At 41.6% G+C, this 12,010-nt stretch overlaps 1 long non-coding RNA gene across 1 annotated transcript; it reads left to right on the top strand.

Moving 5' to 3' along the window:
* LOC134180966 (uncharacterized) lies at positions 1–352 on the top strand. Its single transcript, XR_009970046.1, has 3 exons — positions 1–42; positions 113–235; positions 293–352. It is a non-coding gene; the product is annotated as an uncharacterized LOC134180966 (long non-coding RNA).
* Positions 353–12,010: the final 11,658 nt, after the last annotated feature.

The raw sequence follows: 12,010 nt of genomic DNA, 5'->3' as shown, positions 1-12,010 counted from the left end.
AAAGAAAGCGCATCTTCCCTAATCGTACCTCTATTGCTATTGGTAAGATGATATATTCTCAAACTTTGCATTGTATGTTACAAACGTCTGATTGCAATGTGAGTGTATGTAGGTATGATGCGATTAGGTTCGTATGAGATCAAGACCGCAAGACTTGAAGAGTCTACGTCGCACTTGCAAACTGCCTTGTCGTTTTTGCAAGACAACCTACCTACTAGTCATTACACAGCAGATTGTGCGTTGATCTCTTTGCGTCGTTCGTTTTTGTGTCGATGTGATTGTATGTGTGCAGGTCACTTTTACCTTGCTACGTTATTCCTTGCCATGAAAGAAGCACACCAAGCCAGTCTACATGTAGAGAAATGTGTCGAGATACGAAAAATGATTTTTCCCGATTGTCATAGAAAAATAAGGGAAGGTGAGCTACGATAATTCAGGGCCGGATCCAGAGCGTGGGTTCAAGGGGTTGCAACCCCCTCTTTTCCCATGGACGTGGTTCAATAATTTTATATAATTTCATTAGAAAAGAGAAAATTAGTAATGCCATATATAACTGCTAACGGTGAACCCCCTCTTTCCAAAAATTCCTGGATCCGGCCCTCTACATGTTATACATACTGTCTTCATCGAACGATTACTCTTAATTTCTAATTTGTTTCTAGCTGAGTGTCTAAAACAAGACATTGGAGAGCTGAAAGAATATACAAGTGACTGACATGATATTCTTACTGTTTTGATTGTGTGTTGCCGTTTGCTTGTGTTCTTGTTAAAATTGATGGGATTAGTTGGCATGGTGCAAGAGAACTCTATGGATGTCTAGATAGATTTCGGGATTGCACCTTACCATTATTGTAGCCAACACTTTATATACTTTATCACTATGTAATTTTAGTGAGAATGATATGTGTACTAATTATAGTCAAACTTGTAATTGACGAGAAGTCTATTTACTTGAGCGATAAACATCATTATTGATTAAGATAATTTTTTCTCTAGTAAATAGATGCATGACAATTCATATTACTACATCTTCCAGGAGCATACGTTGTATCGATGTTTGTTTGTTTAATCGGTTACGCCAAAATATTTACAGAAAGTAGAAATAAGATTGAAGTAAATCGAAACTTGCTCCGAAAGATATATTTAGATATATTTTGATATATTGCTATCTGAGTGTTCAAACAAAGTGTCATAATTGCTTGAGAAGAAAGGATCATTGGAGAGTTGTAATTGGTACCTAGGTGAGGAAGCCTCGTGAAAGGTAAATGTTTTACTTAAGACCGACGTTTTAACTGGAGACTGGCACTTGACGAATTGTGGGAGAGCTGAACGACGTAGAGTAAAGTCCAGGAGATGGTTAAAAGGCGCTGATGCCGGTAGAGTGTAGAGATGGAAAAGAGTCTGCTCAGAAAAGAGTTGAGAAGCGCTGCATGGTGTCGGAAGAGCGTAGAGATGGAGTAGAAGACGCAGGAAGGCGTGTGAACTTCAGTGATGACCGTGTCATTAGTTTTTTATATCATTGATACTCTGTACCTAAAGACTTATCCATTACGTTGATCCGAATATCGCTCGAACACTAAAGTTCGTTTCCGGTAAGTCAGTCAACCATCGCCGTTCATCGTCTTAATTAAATAGCTTTTTACGTACAATAACGTCACAGTCTAAAGGTGCATGCGGGAAGATAACAGAGTGTACAAAGGGAGTGCTTCTAAGCGGAGAATATGGATCGAATAATTGATCAAGTCAAGGAGCAAAATGGGCTTAGAACAAAAATGTTTGAAGAGAGACAAGGAGAGCGACCCCTGAAACGGCTAGAGTTAGAAAAAGGTAAGATAAAACGCGACAGGCTTGTAGTCTGGGGGAGTTGAGTGGTTTGATTGAACCCTCAGCATCCTCAATTGACGTCATTCTGAAAGTCTTTACCAAAAAACGTGTTATACATCTATTGAGAGACCCAAATCTTTGCATTAATGGCGCTTTTGGAAACACTTGCTGACCGGTGTAGCTGTTGAGATATATCCTTTTGCTAACGCACTTGTACCAGAAGACATTCTGAACCAGCGCACGGCGTCTACCTCGGATATCTTGCAATCATTTCTGTTGACTGATTTGGTCCTAGCGCAGCAGCGTATTAGGTCCGTCGGGGATTTGATCATGATCCGAGTATAACGTTCACTTGTATTTCTCAAAAGCCAAAATATAATCGTAACATTAGTCTGCTTGTCGGTTTGTCAAACAGGCAAGTGTAGAGTACTTCTATAGAGAAAATCATGACCATTTATTGTAATTTCACACACTGCATGGTAACGTAATATAGGAGCAAATTCATGAGACCAATCGGGCTCGAAGATAACCAAGCTATACTTGAAAGTCAGGCATATCTAAACAAAATGTACGCAGTAGACAAATTAGCAGCAGTCTGCGTAGTTTTTATCAAATGTCTTTCAAATCTACACAATAATTTTATGTCATAACGAGTTTTCTAATTGTTGAAATTTTAGCTTTAATAAATAGATTAATATGCACAATTTTAGGATCTATTGTGAGATACGGTCGAACGCCCTTAGTGAACTGCTAGCTACGCGCCTGCGCTAATTACAGAGAGAAGTATATGATATAAAGTTGAAAAAATTTGAAGACCGACATGTTTTTATCAACAGAGATGGTGTCTGAGACTTAATAAAGTCGACCTCGACGATGTCATGATATGAGCTGCAGAAGATTGTTATAAGAAAGTCGTCAGTTAATGTTGAGAATTGGAAGCTACTTATGTCGACTTAGGTATGTTATGTGTTGTAGAAAGTGGTCACGAAAATATCAAGCGCCTGTATCGTAATTGGGTGTCACCAATTTTGATCGATTCTTATCCTGGGCAGCAGAAAGTGGTCATAAAAGTATATTACAACAATGTCGCGATTGGGGGCTATCGACGTCGTCAAGATTATGGTGCGTACTGCATGTAAGAGTCACGAATCCATAGTTCGCTTGGGTCGCGATTAGTGTGCCCACGAGACCGACCGGGCTATGACGTATGCGGCAGAACAAGGCCATGAATCTACCGTAAAACTAGGTCGTGATTTGAGAATCAACGACGTCGAGCTCACTATGGTGAGTGCATGCTGCAAGCAAATTTTTTAAGAATTTATAGTGCGTATGTCACGATTTTGGTGCTGAAGCATTCAATGCCGCCATGTCTCACGCCGCCAGGTACGTTGGCATTAGGATCGTGACTTTATGTTGTAGATGTGGCGCAACCTACCTCGAATGGGCTATGAAAGGTGCTGAAGAGGGGAATCACGAAAACTCCGTGCAATTGTGTGTCATCTGGCCCTCCATTGATTCAGATTGAGCAGACACACTGACACTATTACCAATATTCTTAATTAATCAATTACATGTGCAGTCATTGAATTCCTTTTACTCCTAACAAACTTTTTCCATGGATTTCTCTTGTTGCCTTTCCGTTTTGTGACGGCCCACCTCCACATGAAAGCGTGGCTATGTTGAGTGGGCAGAGTCCGGCTTGTATTCCCAAGCTGCGCAGGAGGTCGTTGCTCGGCAATGGTCCGGGCCACCGAGACCGGCCCGCGAACCAACTCCACGTTCACGTGGATGACTCAAGGCTGCATCCACGGAGAGTTGACATGACCAGAAATTAGAGCTCCGACAACAGGGGGGAAGGGGGAAGAAAACGACACGGAGACTGCTTGCTCGCGCGCAGACCGACGTGAGCTATGCGCCTGCGCGCAGACACTTGGGGCCAACCGTGTACGCTTTCTTGCTCGTGCAGCGTCCGCGCCGAGTAATTGAATTGAACTATGCTTAGCGATTCCGTTAAACTCCATTTGAATTCCCGTTACTCCTAACAAATTTCTTACCTGAATTTCTCTACTTGCTATTCCGTTCCATGACGGACCGCCTGACCATGAAAGCATGGCTATGTAGATTAGCCTGAGTCCGGTTGGAATTCACAAGCTGCGCTGGAAGTCAGCGCTTGGCCATGGTCTGGGCCACCGAGACCGAACCCGGACTCACATGGCCCTTATTAACTGCATTATTTTGATCCATATACCACGACACAGAGAAGTGACAACAGCCAAGTTGGTCACCACTCCTTCCAAGCCGGCACCTACCTCCACGCGCGAGCACTTAGCGGAACCACGCGCGGCCTTGGAGGCCGGCATAACGAATGACAGTGGCGTGAACGACATGTTACACTAAACACACGCAGAAGACCTTTATTGCTTAGATGCTACGAGACATCTCGAAAAGCCAGCCAAAGTACTTTTTATCCAATTTTAAATATCGTTTGTACTCATCGCTGCGCCATCTTTCCAGCTTCAAGATGGTGGAGTCCTCTAACCCCCGGCTTGCTGCCGCCGTCGCAGCCACTTTTCTGAAGCTGTGCCTTGAGTAGCGTACGGGGTCATGGACGCTAGCAGCCAACGCTCCTCTGACCTCGCTTACCAAGCGGCCTCTTGACAATGTCGCGCCGTCGCGAAATAGAAATAGCGGTCCCGGTGGCGATCCTCTAGTCGCCAAATATGCCAACACGGTGGTGACGGGCAGAGGTCCGAGTCAGTTTTGCCAAGCTGGATGTCGACCTCCCGCCGAAACGGGTCCGTCTTTGATTGCTTAAGTCGAAGACGTATGATCGACGGAGAAGCACGTGAGTCTATCGCGACATCCTCGACAGACAAGTGATCCGAGGGGTCATAGGCTGCTCGAGAGGGCACTGTGAACTCGCCAGCCCGAAGGAAAGCAAAGAACCCCAGGCAGCAAGCACTCGATAGCATCAAAACGTCAAAGTCTGAAGAACTTGGAGACCAGTGGTATAGCAAATTCTGAGCACCTCCGGCGTAACGGGCAAGTGTCCATGGCGAACCACCGCCCACTTTAGACTCTTGATTTCCAGTAGTACGAGCTCAAATCGCGAAAGAGAGCAGAGAACGGGTTACTATAGCCATGGCAAATCTGAAAGTGCCGTAACGCCGACAGGTAACACTTGATGGTGGCATGAGAGAGTTGAGCATTGTCTAAGGACGCGACCAAAAAAGACAGTATCCGTTCTCACGTTGGAAAAGGCAACACGTGAGCTCTATCGCAGAGCCTCCGATATCGTGCTGAACCTCCGATACCGTGCATAACCCGAACGATACCACCGGGCCATCGACGTAGCTATAGATGCTCCAAGCAAGCGCGCAACCGACTGTTCCAATCGTCCGATGTCCAGTCCACCTGCAGATCGCATACCAGGTCGATGAAGGTTGATGAGACGGGATGTGAAATCTGAGACAAATGCGACGACGTAAAAGCACTTGAATTAGCCTGTCTGCGAGATATAGCGTCCCCGAGCGAGTTACACAGTCCTGGCAGGTGAGCTGAGGTAAAATTAAAACTACAGTGCTTAGCCACAAAGTGAAGCATGCGAGGCAGTTGCATCACACGCTGATCCCGGCACGTACCTCGCTGCAGCGCTGCGACAACTGTGGAGTTGTCTGACTGAAACAAAACAGGGTTGTTTTGAAGGTCTCGACCGAAAACCAGGGCGGCGAAAACAATCGGTGCGAATTCTTTGGAACAATGGAAACATTGGCCCGCGACGCACACTATTGAACCTGAAGCCACCATTCACTCCACACTGCACTGCAACCGCAGCCTCCGGACGCATCCGACTGCACTGTAACGGGCGGGAGCGGACGACCGACTGCGGCCAGCTAACCTTGACCGTTCCATCTCTCGATAAATTTGACCCACAACCAAATTCCATAAAGACCTTGAAAATCTTATAACGCCAACCAGATGGTCCAGCACCAATAATTCGTGGTTATCGAAGAATCACTTCGAGAAGAAGAGCGTTAGAGAGACTTCTTCGTTTAGAATTTACTGGAGGGGAAACAGCAAAAATTTCTCAGACTTTTCCGGATTCTTTTTCTCTAATTTTGGAACTGTCTCTTCTAAAGCTAGTGCTAACCCCTTACCAGTTAACAATCTACCTGCTCTTGAAAGTTCAGCACATCGAATCAATTTGAGAGATGCTTGTTTTGATTGATAAAACTTGAACTCAGCTCTCTTATAAATCGTAGACTCAGACAAATGCAGCAATTCCTCCCATTTTCATTCTAGAAACTTGTCCAAAAACAGACTCGGCCTCTTTCAAGCCAAACATGCCCCTCTATCATGCCCCTCTATCATTATCTTGGGTTTCACATATTTTTCTCAAAGCCACCTAACAGCAACCTCTGAAGCTGGACCTCAAGGCTGATTTGACTAATTGCACAACTCTAAGAGGTGTAGCCGACAGGATAGTATCCGGTGACAACTTGCGAATGAACTCTAAAGCAGCTGATGCTAGGTCTAGACGACAACCTCATGTATAGAACCTGCAGAAAGCAGCTTGCTGCTTTCATCTAATATTGAAGACGACTGTGCTTCAAAACAAGAAACTGTTGACACTTGGCAGGTAGTAAGTGAAGAGTCCACGCTCTTGTTTTGACAACCTGAATCCCAAGAAGTAGACTTTGGTGACCTTTCCTACATTGAGATGTATGTTGACAAAACTTTAGAAACCAGAGTCGGCAATGTGAGCATCGAAAAAATTCAAACGATTGCTAAAATTGCGCTGCAAACGGTCGGAATCATGAGATTGCTGTATTTGACAACAATACGATATAGAGGGCCAGACACTTTACAATGTTAAACAGGTGAAACCACCTGTACTTGTGACAAATCCGTCAAATGGAATATAAACAAGAAACTTCTCACGCTGATTTTTTTTCTACCCAGTTGGACATAGGAGAGTGCTCTGTCAGTCTGTCTGTGTCTCTGTCTATTGGTTTGTCCGTCCGTCCGTCCGTCCGTCCGTCTGTCTGTCAGTCTGTCTCTCTGTCTTTCTGTCTGTCTGTCTGTCTGTCTGTCTGTCTGTCCGTCATTCTGTCTGTCTGTTTGTCTATCTGTCAGGCTGTCTGTCTGTCTGTGAGTATTTGCGTTTCTCCACTGGATAGGTATTCGCCTAATTTGCCTTGCTCACGCCAAACCAGTAAGGCCGACTGCAAACTGCGCGGGGTTTTCTTCGGAGGGTCGACTTCCGCGAAATATCTGTTGACGAGGCGAACGCTACACCTTACAGTTCCATCAAATGCTTGCCAGCAATAGTTTCGTGTAGACTGTACAGTCTTGGCGTACTTTGCAACGTTTCTGGAGATTGACAATTCATTGCCGACTGCGGCCTCTCTTCCAGCGCTCACGTACTTCTCCAAATTGTGATTGCATCTGCACCGAATACGACACACGCGTTCGAGCGGTACACTTGGAATGAGTCTATTTCTACCAAAAAACGGGATGAGCAAAGTCATTCAGAACGCGTGTCAAGCAATATATACGGGTGACAAAGTACTGGCACGTGACTTTTAAATTTTTCTATCTGGATGCGATTCACGATTCCTTCTAATTTCTGAAATTGGGATATAATTAAACTGAATATAATTCTGTACGAAATTCTCGGTCAATTTCTAGAATGTAATACTAATGCAGCTAGCAATCAATAATGTACGTAATCAGCGCCGGGCGAAGAAGGGGAGCTGTAATGGCATACCAGTAGTAATGTATATACTTTGCGATTACAGTTATTTTCTTAAAACTGGATTTAATCGAACAACACATAATTGAACTGTATAAAAATGTATGTGAGTAAGATATATTTATAATTGAATTCAAAACGTAATATCCATTCAACAATGTAAAATTCCATACAACGTTCATTATATTAATTATCTTTTTGAGAATTCTGTCCGTGGCTGCTAATTAACGGGATATAACTCTAAACAAAATTATTTATAAGAATTTCTAAGGAAGATATACTTCAAAATAGTTTAGAACGAGGTGAATGAGTTGTACTTTATGACTGCATACACCAAAAATTTAATTATGTGCAACTAATAATAATATAAATTTACAAGCCATTAGTAATGTGCCAGTGCAGAAAACGGAATAGGTGTCTTAATTAAGCAATAAAACAGGAGTGGTTGACTTTACATACTGTAGATATTATGGGTTTATATATATATATATATATATATATATATATATATATATATATATACATATACGTATAGCTTGGGATTATTGAATAAAAGCATGAAAAACTTTGTAGGCTAGGCATGTCATCATATCATTTGCTATAAGTATTTTTTCACGCGATACTTATTAGGCTCGTGCGTCACGTGCTAGGATTTAGGACCTTTACATTATGTAGTGGTCCGCTTAGTTCTTCTAAGCGTGTTCATTTTTATAACAGGAAATTCGTGACGTCAGACTGTACGTTTGCAATTTATAATGGTTTGAAGGCCTCCAAATCCCAGGAAGATCTACCGGCACAGAATAAACCAGATACACGATCTTATGAAAAATAGATATTTTGTACAAAAACTACTTTGCTACATAACATAGTATTTACAGACCCTACAAATTGAGTTCTTTAAAGTTTCTATGTCTATTTTATTACCTTTACATGAATACCAAATCTAATACTCTGCTTTGTCAAGAGTGTGGTTTGCTATGTTCTACTAATGACTTGACTTTTGTCATCTAGAATCCAGTTTAGATTGCAATAATTTTGTGCAAGACGAGATTGTTAGACTACTGAGTACCACCCACTGGGCGAAGTCGTGAATAGGAACTTACATAAATTGGGAGTGAAACCAAGTATTGAGTTTGCAGTCTGCAAGTCGAAGAGATGAAGGTGATCCTCCTCGGCTAATGTGTATGCATTTTTGTTAAAGAATGTACCTATTAGACATTGTTACCCTGTTTTTGAGCTTTTTGTGGAATCAAGCGACCCGTGGGATTATTATCATTAGTGTTGCAGCACAATGCTGGAATTGTGGGAATCGATGCGTTTATTATTTCGCTATTTGCAATGCATGCGGAACGGCTCTGACCAGTATTTGGAGCTGGACTTCACCGTTTCTTACAATCATTCAATTGATTCATCTAGTTATTTGTGTATGTGCATCGTGGGATCAAATAGGATGTAAAGCCTTCTTTTCTACTTGGTGAAGTTTGTACATGGATACTTATAAGTCATGTATGACTAAATCTGATACAAATCAATCCGACAGTTTAGGTGTTACGTTATGGATATATTCGTGCTTGATTGTGTCATTTCCAAAATTTGGTACCAAAAGCTCATACTCATTTGTTGTCTTTGTAAACTTTTTGACAGAAATTTGACATGGTTCTGCTATAGGTTCACACTAGTACTGGCTTTATCTATAGCTTCATGAGGCTCACTGGGAAAACAGTATTTGAAAATGGACACTTGGTTTTCCTTTGTTACAGTAGAATGTCCATTGGTCTTTTTCACATGATTTATCAACGATCTCACGTTTTGCCACGTTGTCTATTACGGTAGTTAAACCAACTTATAAATTACCACTAATTAAAAGTCCAATTCAGCACTTTGGTAACGTTATCAGTAAAGGAGATTGATATTGCTGATATACCATAAACCCATTCTATTTGCTAGAGTTAAATTTTTCTAGAATGTTTCAGCCTGTGTCGACGTGATTGTATGTGTGCATATCACTTTTACCTTGCTACGTTATTCCTTGCCATGAAAGAAGCATACCAAGCCAGTCTACATGTAGAGAAATGTCTTAAGATACGAAAAATGATTTTTCCTGATTGTCACAGTACGATAAGGGAAGGTGACCTACGATAATTCAGGGCCGGATCCCGAGCGAGAGTTCAGAGGGTTGTAACCCCCTCTTTTCCAATAGGCGTGGTTCAATAATTTTATATAATTTTATTAGAAAAGAAAAAATTAGTAATGCCATAAATAACTGCTAACGGGGAACGTCCTCTTTCAAAAATTCCTGGATCCAGTGCTCTACATGTTATACATACTGTCTTCATCGAATGATTATTCTTAATTTTTAATTTAATTCTATCTGAGTGTCTAAAACAAGACATTGGAGGGCTGAAAGAAAAAACAAGTGACTGACATGATATTCGTCCTTTTTTGATTGTGTGTTGCCGTTTGCTTGTGTTCTTGTTAAAGTTGATGGGATTAGTTGGCATGGTGCAAGAGAACTCTAAGGATGTCTAGATAGATTTTGGGATTGCACCTTACCATTATTGTAGCCAACAGTTTATATACTTTATCAATATGTAGTTTTAGTAAGAATGATATGTGCATTAAATATAGTCAAACTTGTAATTGAGGAGAAGTCTATTTACTTGAGCAATAAACATCATTATTGATTAAGATAACTTTTTCTCTAGTAAATAGATGCATGACAATTCATATTACTACATCTTCCAGGAGCATACGTTGTATCGATGTTTGTTTGTTTAATCGGTTACAGCAAAACATTTACAAAAAGTAGAAATAGGATTGTAATAAATTGAAACTTGCTCAGAAAAATATATTTAGATATATTTTGATATAGTGATATCTAACTGTTCAAGCAAAGTGCCATAATTGCTTGAGAGGAAAAGACCATTGGAGAGTTGTAATTGGGTACCTAGATGACAAAGCCACGTGACAGGTGAATTGACTGAAGACCGACGTTTTAACTGGAGACTGGCACTTGACAAATTGGGGAAGAGCTGAACGACGTAAAGTAAAGTCCAGAAGATGGTTAAGAGGCGCTGATGTCGGTAGAGCATAAAGACGGAAAAGAGTCACCTCAGAAAAGAGTTGAGAAGCGCAGAATGCTGTCGGAAGAGCGTAGAGACGGAGTAGAAGACGCAGGAAGGCGTGTGAACTTTAGCGAGGACCTTGTCATTAGTATTATATATCATTGATACTCTGTACCGAAACACTTATTGCGAGTTAATCCAACTATCGCTCGTAACTAACGTTCGTTTCCGGTAAGTCAGTCAACAACCGCCGTTCTTCGTCTTAATTAAATAGCTTTTTACGTACAATAACGTCAGAGTCTAAAGGATCAGGCGGGAAGATAACTGAGTGTATAAATGGAGTGCGTCTAAGCGGAGAATATGGATCGAATAATTGATCAAGTCAAAGACAAAGATGGGCTTAGAACAAAAGTAGTTTGAAGAGAGACAAGGAGAGCGATCGCTGAAACGGCTAGAGTTAGAAAAAGGTAAGATGAAACGCGACAGGCTTGCAGTCAGGGGGAAGTTGAGGGGTTTGATTGAACCTTCAGCATCCTTAATTGACATCATTCTGAAAGTCTTTACCGAGAACGTGTTTTACGTCTATTGAGAGACCCACATCTTCGCATTAATGGCGCTTTTGGAAACACTTGCTGATCGATGTAGCTGTTGAGATAGATCCTTTTGCTAACGCACTTGTACCGGAAAACATTCTGAACCAGAGCACAACGTCTAACTCGGATATCTGCAATCATTTCTGTTTACCGATTTGGTCCTAGCGCAGCAGCGGATTAGGTCCGTCGGGGATTTGATCCGAGCATAACGTACGCTTGTATTTCTCAAAAGCCAAAATATAATCGTAGCTTTAGTCTGCTTGTCGGTTTGTCAAACAGGCAAGTCTAGAGTACTTATATAGACAAAATCATGACCATTTCTTGCAATTTCACACACTGTATGGTAACGTAATATAGGAGCAAATTGATGAGACCAATCGGGTTCGAAGATAAGCAAACTGCACTAGAAGGCCAGGCATATATATGCAAAACGTACGCTGTAGAAAAATTAGCAGCATTCTGTATAGTTTTTATCAAATGTCATTCACATCTACACAATAATTTTATGTCATAACGAGTTTTCTAATTGTTGATACTTTGACTTTAATAAATTGAGTAATATACACAATTTTAGGCTCTATTGTGAGATACGGTCAACCCCCCTTAGTGAACTGCTAGCTACGCGCCTGCTCTAATTACAGAGAGAAGTATATGATATAAAGTTGAACAAATTGGAGATCGACATGTTTTCGTCAACAGTGCGGGTGTCTGAGAATTAATAACGTCGAACTCGACCAAGTCATGATATGCGCTGCAGAAGATTGTCATAAGGA

The sequence above is a fragment of the Corticium candelabrum genome, chromosome 6, assembly GCF_963422355.1.
Source record: "Corticium candelabrum chromosome 6, ooCorCand1.1, whole genome shotgun sequence".
Classification (NCBI taxonomy): domain Eukaryota; kingdom Metazoa; phylum Porifera; class Homoscleromorpha; order Homosclerophorida; family Plakinidae; genus Corticium; species Corticium candelabrum.
This window is presented reverse-complemented; position numbering and strand designations above follow the sequence as displayed.